Here is a 17,979-nt window from a genome sequence, read left to right on the forward strand (position 1 = left end):
TTCAGAAAACAAAATGAGGAACCATGCTGATCAAGATATGGGAAGGCAGGAGGCATTATAAGCTGATGGCATAACCTCAAGTGATAACAGCAGTTAAAGAAATGACAATGAATATGAATCTGGGTCAACATGTACACTGTTTATTTTTGTCTATTTGGCATAACCTAGACACACCTGGGAAGAGGAAACATCAACTGAAAAATTACTTCCATCTGATTTTTCAGTAGGCATGTCTTTGGGGACATGTTTTGACTGTTAGTTGATGGAGTAGGGCCTATGAAACTGTGGGTGTTACCACTGGGCAGATCGGACTGTGTGATGTAAGAAAGTAGATGAATGTCACTTGAAGAACAAGGCAGTAAGCAATGGTCTCTGCTTTGAGCTCCTGCCTTGAGTTCCTCACCTGGCCTCTTTGATAGACTATAACTTACAAACTGAAATAAGCCCTTTCCTTCCACAAGTTGCTCTTGGCTGTGGTGTTTATCACAGCAACGAAGAGGCAAACAGCATGTTACACAGCCAATTATACATTCTATTATACATGTCTATTGCTATGCTATTCCCAATACAAAAGATACTGACACCATGTATGTCCATCAACAAATAAATGGAAAGAGAAAATGTGGTCTTTATGCATAATAGAATTTTATTCAGTCATAAAATACAATTACACATTTCTAGGAAAATGGATTGATCCACATATTAAACAATGAGACAATTTAAAAAATAAAATATTGCACATCAATATATAACATACATATACACACGTGCAAAGAAACTGAAGGTGAGTTGTAGTGTGGGAGCATGCTGAAATGAATGAGGATGGAAGAACATGACAGGATAATGATGGGAAAGAAAGACTAGTTTCTACAACAGGTAGTTTCAATTATAGAAACATAAGTAACTGTCTTCAGGGTAAAAGAAATATAATGGGCATATACAGAAATCATGTACATACATTATATTATCCATAAATTAAAATATGGCTTTATTAATACCTGACAAAGTATTTCAGAAGAAAATTATTACAGATGAAGAGACCTACTAAAGACATATGTTCAAAACCTGGGAACATCAAGAGAAACATTTTTTATGTTTGTCTTACTTTTATTTGTTTTGTTTTATGAGTCAATAATTACCTTGAACTCTTGAGATTCCTACCTCCACTGCCCAAGTGATGGGATTGTAGGTACATGCCAGCATGCCCAGTTTATATGGAACTAAATTCAAAACTGCCAGCATCCTAGTAATAAAATGCTGTGTGAAGACTCTCCTAACTCTAGCTAGGTTCTCGTCCTGCACTCCTTCAACAATGGTACAGGCAGACAGTACAGAGTATAAATGGGAGGTACATTATTGTCAATTCTTGGTAAAACTGCTTAAAACCAATTGCCAAGTGGGGTTTAAATGAAAAGACTGAACCCTCATTAGCTGCTACTAGCTACCTGAAAGCTTTAACAACTCCCAGAAATATTACTGTTCAATGTTCTGGAAGGCCTGAGCATGCCAATCAAGTCTTCAATTCCAGAACAAGTCTGCAGGTATGCAACATGTTGTTAGCTCTATACTGAGTTCTAGAGCAGTTCTAGAGCAGAGTTCTACGGGCAGGACTCTGAAGTGATGGGTGGTCCCCATGTCTAGAGGCTCGAAACCCCTGAAGGAACAAAGACCTTGAGGTGTGCTGCCTTGGGGGCTGAGGTAGGAAGATGTTCCTCAGGCCTGTAGCCACTGGTCAGGTCTTGAATGTGGGTTCCATTCAGCTCTCTGCTTGGAGTGTAAGTATCAGTGATGACGAGGTATTTCCACCTCAGAAGAATCCAGAAAACCTGTTCTTTGATAAGTGTACTGGTGACAGCCTCTAGGGCACCTGAAATAATAAATTTTCCTTCCTGTTCCTTTAAGTTCCATGAAAATGGGACCTGTGCATGGAAGTCAAAGAACTGCCAAATTTAGTGAAAGCCAGCTGAGCACCATTTGCTGAACTGCTAAGTACATCTAGCCAATCAAAAATGAGCCATCATAAAGTTACCCTCAGTTTCCATTGTTACATCAGTCTGTAGGCCTGCTGTTTTTCAATCTGGTTCACCTTAAGGATCTCTGGGTCAAAAGCTGGAGCAGTTCTGTAGCCTGGGGTTTCTGTTTCTGCTGAATCTTTCTTGCCCTCAGGACTTGGGTTTCCTGTCCATCTGTCATAGAACTCAGTATTCGTGCTAAAGACCTTATTTGGGAAAACTCCACTTCTGCAGATCTGGTGTTATTGCTCCTAAGCACTCTACACACTGAGCTCCATCCCTAGCCATACATAGGAATCTTAAATGTGAATATAACAAAGAAGAGAAATGAAAGAAGGATTAGCATCACCAGAAGAAGCACAGAAATAGTAATTGCAGTTTGGGCATGAAAAATTCTCTTTGAGAAACTAACGGAAAAAAAAACCTAGGGATTCAGTAAGAAATGATCCAGAAGGTCTGACCCAAACAAACATGACCTCAACCTCAAACATAGGACTGAGTAGTAAAACACATCATCCACAAAGGCTATGGCAAAATTACCACCAAGTATATAGCAAGGAAGCTCAAGTAATTGAAATAGATTTCAGAAGTAATGGTTTATTATATCAGGCTTACATAAAAGCACTCTTATCAGAAAGACTGGTGATATGTGGCACTGGGTAAGCCATACTGTACACCCCAGCTACCATCCAGAAACAGACTTGATATGACATGGTTACATTATAAAGCAAAGACAACTACATAAGGATCAGATGCCATTGTCGACAACAGGTGGCAATCTACAACAGCAAAAACACAGTAGAAGAACTGAGCTATGCATTCTCAGTAAAAGAAATGCCCTTTGGGAGGGGCGGGGGGCTGGAGAGATGCCTCAGTGGTTAAGTGCACTGACTGCTCTCTCGGTGCTCTCCATGGATTCTCACTGTTCTTTCTCTGATGCTCCCCGTGATGAAATGCGCCGTTCTAAAACTCACCTTCTGTGGTCCCTGAGTTTATGTATTTTTATCTACTTAAAAGACAATTACATAATTTCCCCCTTACTCTCCTCCCTTCTACCCCTCCCATGTCCCAATTTTTATTTCCCTTGTGCTCAGGTGGAAAATGTTTTAATATCCACCAGGGGGCGATAGAGCACAGCAAACCGATACAGTTGCTAAAACGGCCTGTTCTGCTGCAGTCTACTGTTCAGGGATGTAATCACAAATCTAAGACCCTGACTAAATTCATGCTATCAGGAAGTACAAGAACTGGGATGTCATGGCAACCATCTTAGTGAAGGCACAGACAACAAAGTAGAAAATCAAGGGATGATTTAGACAAGCAGACAAGACCCCACACTTTGTGCTCCATTTTTTGGCAACCAAAAGATACGTAGAATGCTCCAGAAACAAAACAGAAGTTCACAGTCTGCAAAGGTCTGAGAAGCGTTTCTGCGGAGAGACTAAAGAATTCACCTGGGCCGGGCGCTGGTGGCACACGCCTTTAATCCCAGCACTCGGGAGGCAGAGGCAAGTGGATCTCTGTGAGTTCAAGGCCAGCCTGGTCTCCAGAGCGAGTGCCAAGATAGGCTCCAAAGCTACACAGAGAAACCCTGTCTCGAAAATCAAAAAAAAAAAAAAAAAAGAATTCACCTGGGATTTGCTACACCAGAGGGAGGTCTCACAGCTGAGCTATCTATGAATGGTAAGACATACTACTTTATCGTGATGCAGGTGGTTCCTCCCAGGTGAACTATGCCGAGCCTGCTTGGTTCACTAGTACATCCTAAGACCTTCATTTACGAGAGCAGAGGGATATGGACTTTTCTTCCTCAAAACATCGATACTTTTTGTTTTCAGAATGGACATCAACTCCTGTCCTTATGTGCATAAAGGATTCCATCTCTTTCAATACACACAGACACAAACACCCTACCATATTTCAATGAATGAAGTAAAATAAGAAGATTCTGAATTCTATATTTCAAATGGTTAAACTTGTTTATTTAAAAGCCAGTTTTAAGACAATACTTTCAATTTCAAGAAGTCCAAATATTAAACAATTAAAATGTTATTAATAAAAGTTTAGTCTCTGATTTCACAAAAATAAATATCACCTTAAAAAGAACAGTGTTCTATCCACACTTATAAAGCAAAACAACTGTATGTATTTATTTTCTATTTAAGAAATATTTAGAAGTGATATAGGTACTTCTGGGTAGGAAGACTATGGGACACCCCAGAGAGTTGGTAAACTCCATCCTCAGAGTCCAATACCTCCCTTGTTTATTTTTATTCAAAATAATCAAACACTAATAAAACCTCATGACTCATGAGGATGCACTGCGTCTCTGCATTATATCCTTCATGACACGTGAAGATGCAGTGTCTCTTCTGTATCCTTTAAGACTTACAAGGATGCTGAGTCGCTTCTGTATTCTCAATTATAAAGTTTTGTTTAACAAAGCTCTTCATTTCACAGGACTTGTCGGCATCTTTGCACAAATTTGCACAGGGCAGCTTTGACGTCCTTATTTCTCAGACTGTAGATCAGGGGGTTCAGCATGGGTATGATAATGCTATAAAATATAGATGACACTTTCCCTTGATCTATAGAGCTGGCTGATGGTACATGAAGGCTAAAGATCCAAAGAACAGAGCAACAGCCAAGATGTGGGAACTGCAAGTGCTGAAGGCTTTGGACCTGCCTGCCCTCAGTAGAAGGAATGCCTAGGATGCTGGCAATGATGAAGAAGTAGGAGACGAGAATGATCAGAGCTGGGAAAATAATATTAAATGAACTGAAGGACAGAGCTAGTATTTCATCGATAAATGTACTGGAGCAGGATCATTCCAGGAGTGGTAAAAGATCACAGAAGTAATGATTTATATCATTAGCTTTGCAGAAAAGCAGTCTAAGCAGACAGACTGTTTCATCTGTGGCACAAGGTAGCCCTACACTATACACCCCCACAACCATCCAGGAACACACTTTGTAGGACATGGTAACATACAGCAAGTGGTTACAGATGGCAACATAGCGATCATGAGCCATGGCAGCCAGCATGTGACACTCTGAAACAGCAAACACATCAAAGAGGTAAAACTGAGCCATGCATCCTGCATAAGAGATGACAATCTTGTCTATGACGAAGTTTTCTAGCATCTTGGGTGTGATGACACTGGATTGCAGAGGTCAACAGAAGACAGATGACTGAGGAAGAAGTACATGGGGTGGTGCAGGTGAGGACTGAACAGGATTACTACAACCATGCCCAGGTTTCCTAGGACTGTTACTACATAGATTCCTAAGAAGAAAAAGAACAGGGGCAGCTGAAGCCCTGTCTTCTCTGTTAATCCAGTGAGGATGAACTCTTTGATGGTGGAATAATTTCCTTCTGCCCTTTTCTTCTAGGATCCTATGCTGAAAGCAAAGTAAGTTTTAAGACAGATGCTTAATATATTTTTACATACCAAAGATTCTGAAAGAATTCAAGTCTTCTCAACCAGGTATCTCCAGTGCCCTGCATGTTCCTAGTCAATAGTTTTAGTCAGATCCCTGGAGCCCAAATATATGAAGCATGCAATCCAGTATCAGACAAAACAATGGCCACTTATGCTCCAGACTCTATGAGTGCTTACATGTAATATCCAAATATAAATCACCCAAAAATTATTCTGATAATGGGACTTGAGTGTTTCGATGGATTTCCATGTCCAATTTGTAATCAGATTAGGACTGCATAAAGAAAGTGCTTTTTGATATATTGAGAAAATGATAGTGTTGGTAAAAGTCAGTGATTAATATGACACTTAATGGTGACAGTCTAAAAGGCTCCATCTCTTCTTTAGTTAAAAAAAAAAGATTTTCTGCCCTCTTCATGTTTCTTCAGTTTCACACTGTGGGAGCTAATTTAGACAATGGAGAAACAGGTATAATTATAAGCAGACTGGTAGGACAGAAAAGTGAAAGTTGTCTCTGTAAATTATAATAAATTATATGATATTGCATATATTAAATCCCAACAGATGTACAAGCGATAACTACTACCTACAATTCGAGTTATGTAAGGTCACAGAATGCAAAACAATCTCAAAATAAATAGTGTTTCTACAAACTTGCAACAAATAACAAAACAAGCCAACTGAAATAAAGTGAAAGCAATTATCTACACAGAAAAAAATAAGGAATTAATGAAAGGCTATACACTTCCAATTGTAAGATGTTTTAGCTGTTCCTCATCCTCTCTTTGCTTGCCCTCTCTGTTTGACCTTGATGTAGGGTCATATGGAAACCTAACATAGTAGAAATTTCTTAAAATATACACATATATGAAAGAAATCTAAATTGGAATAAGAAAATAGCAGGGAAGATAAAGTCCCAACTAGACATTTCTGGCCACCAAATGGAACCTTCATTGCCAGGAATGCGTTATATCTAAGCAACTTATTAGCCAAAGGTGTCCCATGAAAAGCCTCAATCAAGCCAGGCTATTGCCAAGGTTGTTGGTTTCACTCCACAACCTGATGGTATGGCCTTATTACAGAAGACAACACCTACATAATTTATTGAACAAAGAGAAGTCAAGCTGGTGCCTAACTAGAGCCTTCAGTATTTCTGTCTAGTATACTTGGTAGAGAAGGGACTCTGTATACTACCAAAAGAGAAACATGAACACCAACCCAGCTACAATTTCTTTGAGCAACAATGGTGACCAGCTTGCAAGAGACATGGGTGCAATACTAACCCAAAAGTTGAGGGAGTAACTAACCACTATGTACTTGGCCCACTCCATGAGATGGAATCCATGCCCAACATGCCTGGCTTGATAAGAACCTGAGAGAACATAGGTCAGGGGCCAAGTGGAAACCATATATTATTGTTATGCTAAAACAATAAAATGACTCCCAATGACATTCTGCTATACTCATAGATCAGTATCTGGCTCAGTCATCATTGGAGAAACAGCTTCCTGCACTAGATGGGAACAAAAACAGAAACCCCCAAGTAGACAATGTGCAGAGGTAAGAGACCTTGGACACTAAATGGGAGCTCTCCATAAAATACCTCCCCTCAGTGCTCAGGGAATTCTGCAGAAGAGGAGGCAGAAAGAGAATATGAGCAGTGACAATGGAGGATACCAAGGAAGCTAAGCCTTTTAAATACATTAAGATTGATGCCCACATGAATTCACAGAGACTCATCATTGTGTGTGTTTATGTATTCCTTCCACTTTTCCTTTGGCTCTTTTCTTCCCTTTTCTTTCCTACTCTGATTTGTTTTATTTTATTTCATCTTATTGTTTTTGGATGACCTTTTGGATTCTAATAAAAGAGAGAAAGAAAGGGTGTAGATTTTGGAGGATGGGAAAGTGGGTGAATTAGGCAAGAATTAGGGAGGAAAAACTATAGTCAGAATATATTGTATGAAAAAAGTATATTTTCAACAAAAATTATAAGATGTTGTTAACAGAATAAAGGCTGTTTTACATAAATTCTATGTTCAGGTATCAGATGCACCAATGTCATGTAAATGGCAGTAGCCATTCTCAAATTGATTTTCTGGTGCAATGTATTATGTAGAAGAACCCTTTCCCTGTAATTGCATATCTTGAGAAGATGACTCTAAAATGCTCAAAATAATGCAGTTAACCTGGAATAAACAGTGGAAATTTGAAAGAGGATAAAATTGGAGGTTTCACATTCCCCATCATAAAAAGTTGTAAGATCATAAGCCATTTTCAAAATTATAGTGACATAGATTAAGAAACTAGAACTGACATAGCTGTGTTATCCTAATGATTGTGTTTTAAAAGTGAATCATAAAATTCAATGAAAAAAGAAACATTCTTAAAGAAATAGCCCTGCAGTTTTTGCTGGAGAGGATGTGGAGAAAGGGGAAAAGTCTCCATTGCTCGTGGGAGTGCCAACTTGTACAGCCACTTTGGAAATCAGTATGGCAACTCCTCAGGAAAATGGGAATCAGTCTACCATAAGATCCAGCAATTCCACTCTTAGGCATATACCCAAAAGAAGCACATTCATACAACAAGAACACCTGTTCAACAATGTTCATAGCAGCACTATTTGTAACTGCCAGAAACTGGAAACAACATAGATGCCCTTCAAATGAAGAATGGATAGAGAAAATGTGGTACATCTACACAATAGAGTTCTACTCAGCAGAAAAAAAAACATACAAAAGAATCTTGAAATTTGCAGAAAAATGGATGGAACTAGCAGAAACCATTCTGAGTGAGATAACCCAATCACAAAAAGACAAACATGGTATGTACTCACTCATATGTGGATTTTAGACATAGATTAAAGGATTTCCAGCCTACAATCCATACTGCCAGAAAAGCTAGTAAACAAGGTGGTCCTTAAGAGAAACATACATGGTACCCTGGAGAAGGAGAAAGGGACAAGATCTCCTGAGCAAATTAGGAGCATTGGGGGAGGGGTCTAGGAGAATGAGAAGGTGTAAGGAGGACATGAGGGAGCAGAAAGGTTGAGTTGGGGGAAGAATTGAAGAAAACAAAAGAGGAGATACCATAATAGAGGGAGACATTTTAGGTTTACAGAGAAATCAGGCACAAGGGAAATCTGGAAATCTACAAAGATGACACCAACTAACAATCTAAGCAACAGAGGAGAGGCTACTTAAAGTGCCCTCCCCTGATAATGAGATTGATGACTAACTTATCTGCCATCCTATAACCTTCATCCAGTAGCTGTTGGAAGTAGAAGCAGACACCCACAACTATTCACTGAACTGAACTGGAATCCAGTTGCAGAGAAGGACGAGTGAGGAGCAAAGGGGTCCAGACCAGGCTGGTGAAACCCACAGAAACAACTGACCTGAACAATGGGGAGCTCTTGGTGTCAAGACTGATGGCTGGGATACCAGCATGGGACTGATCTAGACCCCAGCAACATGGGTTTCAGTGAGGAGACCTCAGAAATCTATAGGACCTTCTGTAGTAGATCAGTACTTATCCCTAGCATAGGTGTGGACTTTGAGAGCCCATTCCACATAAAGGGATACTCCCTGATCCAAGACACACAGGGGTGGGCCTAGCCCCTATCCCAAAGAATATGATCAACTCTGATGATCCCCCATGGAAGGCTTCACCCTCCCTGGGGAGCAGAAAGTATATGTGATATGTAGGGTTTTAGTTGGGGGGTGTGGTAGGGGAGGTAGGTAGGGAGAAGGAACTGGGATTGACATGTAAAACAATTTTGTTTCTAATTCAAATAAAAAATAAAATATAAATAAAAAAGAAATAGTCCTGGAAATAATAAAATAGTTGCATAGTAAATAATTTTAGATCACTTTCTCAAACCCACCATAAACTTCATTCAAACATGTAACAGTCCTCCATCAAAATGCTGACTTCATATAGTATTATTTAAAACCTGTATGGATGTAACCTTTGATAATGGTATCTTAGGCAAGATGTCAAAACTATGTGCTTAGATAAACCAAATAAATGTGTATAGAGAGAATTAATGAAAAGAGCTTTATAAGAAGAAAACAGTGTAGATCTAAGTCTAGATATTTAACAACACTCTCCAGAAAGTGAAACAGACTGTACACAGAATAGGATAAGGTATTTTCATGTACTATGCCTGAGGAAGGATTTGTAGTCCTATTATAAAGTACTCTTGCATATTAAAAATTAAAAGAACTGATATGCCAATTAACAATGGTCAGATAATCAGAGAACATATTGTGATGTGGTCACAGCAGCATGTGACTGATGGCTTTCCAGTGATGTCATGAAGTCCCCCACGGTTGTGGGAATGTTAGTCTGCGTGAGCGTCTTTCAAAATGCTGAGGTTAAAAAGTACTAGGACAAGTGGAATTAAGGTACTCACACTTTCTCTACTTGTAAAACTCTGTCCAGATCAGATATAAGCTAGACTAAGTACTTTCAGAAGCAAAGAGCTCAAGGTGAAGCTGGTGCCTGTAATTCAAAACAGACTTCTGGCCCACTTGGCTTTCCTCATCAGATTGAAGATCTCAGTTTCTGTGTGGCTCAACTATACATTACGAGCCAAAAGTTGTGATTCATCTAATAGCTTCCTTATGTTTCAACCCAAAGAACCCACCAAAATGACATGATTTTCACGAAAGTTTTGATATATAAGCAACACCATAATTATTTATAGAAGGCAACTCCCTGGAGAAAAACTCACATCCGGGATCCACTGCTGGGAAGTAAAGCAATTAAAAATTGCTTTTAACACTCTTTAATTCCCTTGTGTACAATAGTCTCTCTGTTGTAAATTGTACTAGGAGTTAAGGCTATTAATTATGGTTCTTAAATATCTTTATTATGACAACCTCCTATCTAAAAAAAAAAAGTATTCTGAAGTGTAAAGCTATTCTTTCTATTCTTTTCTGTCAACTTGGAGAATTAACTAATGTCATTTTTATTGACAGTTTCTCCGTTTTGATCATTTTCTGGCTTTCAATACATTTAGGACATCTTCAGTAAAGGGGCTTTTGATGAACACAGTGATTTGAAGTACTTGGAGAAAGGAGAAGAAATCTTAGGACTAAAGCCAATGTGAACCATGTAAACACTATAAAAATGTTATTGGCTCAGATTTTTCCTAAAGTTGCAGTAGTTAGATTTAGGTCTTGAAGTTAAAAATTACATATAAGCAATGATAGGTATAGAATCTGAATTTTACTTCACTAAATGAGAATGGGAAGCTCCTATACACTCGTGGGTGTCTCAGTCTGTACACATGCATTGTGTTATAAATGTAATAGTATGTAAGGGATTCACCATAGACAAGTAATTAGAAATATGTTGATTAGCATATACTTATAGTTTGTCAAACAAATGAATAAGAAACAATTGCATTCAAGTACCAACATACATACCCAGCTCCCCCAGGTATTGGGGTTTATAATATCATTATTTTGTAAAGGTAACCAAACTTCTCAGAGGTATGTCTAATAGTGATTGTTTTTCATTTTACTGCTTGATATTTGAAATGTTTATTGTTTGACATATTCATGCATTTATAAAATTAATTTCATGGTACTCAAATTCTTAGCAGATGCTGTTTGGTGTTAAGAGAAAACAACTCTGAGTGCTTTTAGTAATAAATATCTTATACTTTATTTACCTCAATATATAGGCATATTAAAATCAGGAAAATATTAATTATAGAACCTAAATTGTCCAGGGCATATGATTAAATTAGAAAAGTCCATTTACACTGAGCCTAAATTATTTTAGTACCTAGTACATAGCAATGCTATCTTTAATTTGATTCCTTTACTGTTCTTGAGTCAGTTTCATTTTTTAACCAGTTTGAGCAAATGTCAGCACATCAATCTGTACATATAGTGAATTCAGAATCTTGCCCATGCACTGTGTGCTTCGCTGTTATTGAGGAAAAGGCAGGACTCTTTAAAATATTTGTCTTAGTCGGGTGTGTGAAGATCAGAGCTGACCTTTTGCATACAGGCTCATACAGGACAATCTAAGTATGCCTTTGTACTAAAACACTGTATATAGAAAAGACCCTGCTCGAGAAAGTAAATACTGTAATGACAGTGCATATACTCATGCTTCGTACAAGTACACTCCATTTTGATCTCATAGGATCGCATGCCTAGTGATTTGGCAGGCAGCTTAGCTTGTGAAAGTACATTTCATAGTGGTCACACAACAACGGAATCAAAACATTTCTCAGAAAGCAATCCCTGTCATCAGGCTCTTTGAATCTCTTTCTTCCATTTTTTTATATGTGTATGCTGCCAGATGGTGCATTCCTTATTGTTTTTAGAGCTTTGCATTGTATAAACAAATTTCCCTACAATAGCTAATATTGATCCTAATATTAGTTCAGTTTTGGAAGCATCTGCATATTTGAATTTGCTCTCTGTGAGCAAACTTGGACAAGTTGGAGACTTCAACAGGTTACAGTATGGCTTAAATAGCTAAACTACTCGTTCTCCATTTTAAGTGAGAGCCAGGAAAAAAAGGTCTGATGTGGACATACACTGTGTGAAATAGTTGCTTTAATTCTATAATCAATCATAGTACTGGTCCTTATTTGTTGATCATCCCCTAATGTCATCAGAGAAACAAATCACTACATGCTCTTATTTTGTGCTATAACTACCAACTTAAATATATAAAAGCAGAAGAAAAAGACAACACTGAATGGGAGTAAGAAACATAGTTCTAAAACTACAATGTGACTGTATGTATCTAGAGACACATGATACATGATATTACATTTAATTGTTTTATGTTATGTAGACCAACATCATGGGACATTAAGGTTTCATGATTTACAAGATGCTACACCATGTAATTTTTTCCTTATTGAATTATATGTGTGTTCCTAGCTTCTTACATCTATGGTGTCTTCTTAACATGTACCGAGTGTGGAAATCAGAAACACAGCCTCTGCCCAAGTACATGGTCACCACATTTACCATCGGCATTAGTTGTTTTTCTAGTTTTGACAAAAAACTTGACAAGAAAGAACTTTAGGAGGAAGGGGGCCACTGGGCTCATGATGTGAGAGTCTATAAACCATCTTGCCAGGAGAGGCTTTTCAGCAGGAGCTGGTCACATCCTGCCTGCATTGAGGATGCAGAGAGAGAAAGGAACACTGATGTTCAGATTGACTTCCTCAGTCTCACTGTTTATTCCGTCTGAGACTCCCCTTCATGAAGTAGTACTACTCAAGGTGGACTTCGCCCTCACTTGAAACTTTCTGAACCACTGTCAGATACTCAGAGACATGTCTTCTGACTGATTCCTAGCCTACTTAATTTCACATTGAAGATAAGCCATTACAGCATCTGAAGTTTGAACACATAGACTATAGTCTGTATCTTCTTGTAGGAATGCAATCAGGTAGTACTCAGAGAGATTTTGACAGAAAAGAAAATTGCATGCTAGCACAACAGCATAATAATGAAATTTCATGGTTGATTTTGTAAGCTAACAGGTGCCTTGGTGATTATAAAATATTTAAATTGACAGAAAAAGTAGACGTGACTGAGCATAAGATTTTTTGTTGTGTTGTAGAAATTATTGTCTACTTCATTTAACATTTTGATTTTTACTCTACAGTCAACTAGTAGACACAACTTTTAAGGCACAGATATTTACAATAGTTAAAATTTATTTTTAAAATATTTAATTTTGTTCACCAGCTTCATCATCTAATTTAATCATATTTCCTTACATTAACATCAGAACACCAATTTGATTCACCTAATTTCTTTAAAATTTTATATTATAAAATGCTTACCCAGTAAGTAAATATAACTATTTTCAATCATTCAATTTTCACTGAATCCAAATCTTATAAATAATATAGCAGATGAAAAGATTTGTACATAAATATGTGAGTGGTTCTTTTAATGTGTTGACATAGGGCTGTTTCTCCATCCACCAGGGGAGGATAGAGCATGATTTACAGAATACATATACTAGGGTAGAATCTGGGATAAAGCTTTACTTGTTGTGGGTTACTGATCTCATAGTCTGCATTACAACTCATATAGATAGAGAGAAAGCCCAGTATTTGTTAAACTAAGCCACAGAGAGGAGGACCACCATAGTTACTCTCCTACTGCAAAGATAGCACCACGCAGTTAGAGGACCCAGGGATAATTTGAAGAGACAGGGAGCCTATCAGACGTATTGTATTCTTCTTCCTCAGACTTCCTCCATAACCATCGGAGCTGTCAAGGAAGAATGTCAATGGTGAAAGCACTGATTTGTTTTGGTTTAGTTCAGAAGTTCACACTTGGGAGATACTGTAGACACTGGACAGTTGTGCTTTTGCTTTTTACATTCCTTTATTATGATAAAATGAGCTATGGGAAAGCCTGCAAGAGGCAGAGCCCAGTGCAAGCATGCCTCTTCTCACATTACAGGAACAGGGCTCTAAAGTAGAAAGGATTAAGTGCTGGCATGCCTGTCAAAGGGCATGCCAAATTCCATTCCTTTCCATGTTGCTAAGAATCAAAGCATAAAAAAATTTCATGACCAAGAATTGCAAATGGGAATGAATTTCTGTTTTATTACAAGCTTAAACTGCACTATATACAGTCTGCAGAGTCTACATGTGTTACTTTCTTTTACTTAAATGTAAATATAAGTAAAATTTAGAGAAATTATAAAGGATTACTGCTCTCTAAAATGAGGAACTCATTTAAACCATAATGAATACAAGTACATTCTAGTGGGAACTACTAGTTTCATAGTTACCCTGACCACTCTGAGTGAGTAAGCAATAGAATACTTAGTTCCCATTGCATTGCAAATATGACAGGTTATCAGAGATCTGAGAAGACATCAAATATTTCTTGAGTTTTGTTGAAACTGAACAGGGGCTATTTTGCAATATCTTTTCTGATTTTCTCATTTATATGAATTTCCATGAGGTTCCATTTTAAAATATCTTCAGTTGGAAGTCTTTGTCATGGGGCTGAAGAGATGGTTCAATGGGTAAGAACAATTTTTAGTCTTGCATATTTATGGGATGCCTCAAAGCTGCTTGTAACCCCAGGTCCAAGGAAATCCAATGCTCTCTTCTGGCCTCTGTGGGCAACACAAGCACACAAACATAAAATATAAATAAATAATATCCTTTGTCATCCTATCTTCATAAACACATTAATTTCCTCTTCTAAGTTTTAGTTGCTAGGAATAGTTTATGCTTCCAAAGAAAACAAAATTGCTAGGTAGATGTGTATGTACACTTGAGATCTCCTCTCTTGAGAGGCTAAGATAGGAAGGCCAGGAGTTTGAGGAAAGTCTGGGCTAGCTTAGGTAGGAAAACGCTGTTTTTAAATATTAAAGTATACACACACACACACACACACACACACACACACACACACATACACACACACACACGCACTCACGCACAGAGGAGAGAGAGAGAGAGAGAGAGAGAGAGAGAGAGAGAGAGAGAGAGAGAAGGGAAGAGAAGGAAGGAGGGAGGGAGGAAGTCTAGATGACATTCTTGTATTATGAGTGTAACTTGGACTCACAGTAATGAGTGACACTGATGTGCAGAGCAGAAATGACAAGAACAAGACAGGGAACATGTGAGAAATGGCCCAGAATTCAGGTTCCATGAACCAGGCTACTGTGTAAAATGTGGGTAAACAATGAGATAAAATAGTTATATTAGAATTGAACTGGAGGATCCAGTGGAATCAGCTGGAAACCTAGGCTGTGTTGTCACAATGTGTTTGTTTTGGTCTGAAATCAATATCAAGTATAAAATGGAAATCAGAGAAAAATTAAGGAAGCTAGTGATCAAACTGTGAATTAAAAAGTTGATCTATCACCAGCAAGTAAAACCTATTTAAAATGGTGCCTCAACATCTCCATTTTTTTCTTGTTTTTGTGCTGCATCACTATGAAAGACCCGCTCGAAATGCCCCTGAGCCCCCTGCCCCGAAGCTGCCGGAGCCTCCCAAGCCTTCACCCCGGCAGGGCTCGCGCCCCCAGCCCGCCCCGCCTGGCATCGCGCCTCGGGGCTGGGGCCGAGCAACGAGCACCAGGTGGGCAGGCCCGAGAACGAGCACCGGGTGGGCCGGCCCGAGAATGAGCACCAGGTGGGCCAGCCCGAGAACGAGCACCGGGTGGGCCGGCACGAGGGCGAGCACCAGGTGGGTCGGCACGAGAACAAACACCGAGTGAGCCGGCCTGGAGCCCTGCCCCTGAGCCCCCGCCCCGCCCGAAGAGAAACACTCCGTCCCAAGGTCTCCGCCCCCAAGGTCAGCCATCAGGAAGGGGGGGGGGAATTGAGTCTGCTGTACCAGACACCAGACCTTGAGAATATGCTGATCTGGAATGGCTCTGTGTCTCATTTGAACCATCCAATGGAAATGATTCTGTATTTCGCCTCATTTGAAAGACTCTGTGTTTCACCTCATTTGAATAACTCTGTACTTTGCCTCATTTGAATAACCCTGTATAGCGCCTCATATACATTGACCAATGGGAATAGCTCTGTATAATGCCTCATTAGAATTATCCAATAGAATCCCTGCTCCTAGCTTGCGCCTTTTTCCCTATATAAGGACCCCTTTCCCTTGGCTCGGGGCGCTTAGCCACACAAAGGCTAAGTCGCCCCGGGTACCCGCGTCTCCAATAAAGCCTCTTGTTTTTTGCATCCAGTTCGTGGCCTCGCTGATTCCTGGGTGTGGGGTTTCCCTCTACGAAAGCACCTCTTCGGGGGTCTTTCATTTGGGGGCTCGTCCGGGATTAGAGACCCCCCACTCAGGGACCACCGACCCACGTCTGGGAGGTAAGTGTTGTGCGGATCCGCTGTTTTGTCTTGTCTGGTCTGAGTCCGTCTTGTGAATTGCGCTTGCGTTTGTAGTATACAGCTGTGTACATTTGTATTTGGCGGATCCGAGAGGAACTGACGAGTTCGGACTCCGGACCGCGGCTCCAGGAGACGTCCTGGTAGCGTTTGAAGCCCTCAGGGTGAGGGATTTGTATTTTGAACTTGGGAAGCCCTCGGGGTGAGGGATTTGTACTTTGAACTTAGATCTATGACTGGACATCTTCCCAGTCTCTTTGGAGAAGGCCCTCGGCTTGAGGGATTTGCAATCTTTACTGGGGACGAAGAAGGAGGGCCCCCTTCTTCGACCCCCCCCCTCAATTCTTTCGACTCTCTGTCGAAACCGCGCTGCGAAAACCTGTTCTGTGTTCTGTGTTGTTTGGCCTTTGTTTTGTAATTGATGTGCATAAACGCAAATGAATTACTCTTTGTTCCTCAGCTCGAGCGTATAAACTTATCTGGCCTGATCCGGACATCTAAACGGCCTTAAAGTTATTAAGAACTGTAAAAAGGACTTTGATAAAATTTTGATGTTAACTGAAAAAATATAGGAGACATAAATAATAAAAAGGGAAAGAAAAAAAAAACTTGTCTAAAAATGTCTAAGAGAGTCAGAGAAATGAACTAGGAGGAAGTCATAGCAGAAAAGATTGTTATAAAAGGTTATAGAGAATTAAAGCAAGCGGTAAAAGTTACAGAGGGTTAAAGCAAGTTGTTGGAGGTCACAGAAAGTTACAGAGGGTTAAAGCAAGTTGCAGAAGGTCAGAGGAAAGTTGTAAAAAGTCAGGAAAGTTATAGAAGGTCAGAGGAAAGTTGTCAAAGGTCAGAGAAAAGGTTGTTACAAGTCACAGAAAAACCCTGCCTAAGAAAGAAGTTAAGCTACTGTTTAAGGAATCCTGGCACTTAGATGTGCCTGCCCTGGCCTTGCATCACCTGTACCTCTCTAGAGCAGGTGCTAATTATTTACAGAAATAAGACCTTACCTAGCCACCTGTAGATACTTAATGTATGCTTAAGGCAAGTAATTAAAACAGACAAACAGACCTCTAATGCTTCAGAGATCTTCAGAATATGGCATTTAAATTGTTATCTTTAAAGTTTTTAATGTCAGACAGACTGCCAGATCCTGACAATGACCCAAAATCTCCAAAAGATTACGAGGCACCTCGGTTCCCGCACCTGGACCAGTGAGCGAGATGCTCAGATATGAAACCTGCCGCCTGCCAGAACCTGGCCGAGACCGTGGACAAAGCTGCTGGACGCTGGAAAATTGATTGTACCCCTTTGCCTAGACAAAACAAGGTCAGTCTTTTCCATGTCCCTCTTCCACAGAGAGAAAATAAAACCTCTCACAATATAGGCCTGGCAAAGATTGTTGTTCTTTGAGACAGCTGCCTCCAACGGTAATGGAGAAACTTGGGTTTGGCTAACTGTATATGGACTTGCTTCTAACTGGCTTCTGTCACTTTTTAGTAGATTCGGATAAAATATACCCTTCTCAGATCTCTGAAATATTACTGGTTGTCAGCTTGACAGCATCAGACAGTCAGATCCACTATAGACTAGTCAGTATGTTAGCTGATAAAATAATGACTATCTACTGTTCAGGCACAAGCTCAAGGTTTTTAAGT

The 17,979-nt window shown here is 39.5% G+C and overlaps 1 pseudogene; it reads right to left on the reverse strand.

The window, feature by feature from the left end:
* Positions 1–4,448: 4,448 nt before the first annotated feature.
* Positions 4,449–16,824, reverse strand: LOC100767813 (annotated as a pseudogene).
* Positions 16,825–17,979: the final 1,155 nt, after the last annotated feature.

This window comes from Cricetulus griseus, chromosome 4 (genome assembly GCF_003668045.3).
Source record: "Cricetulus griseus strain 17A/GY chromosome 4, alternate assembly CriGri-PICRH-1.0, whole genome shotgun sequence".
Lineage (NCBI taxonomy): Eukaryota > Metazoa > Chordata > Mammalia > Rodentia > Cricetidae > Cricetulus > Cricetulus griseus.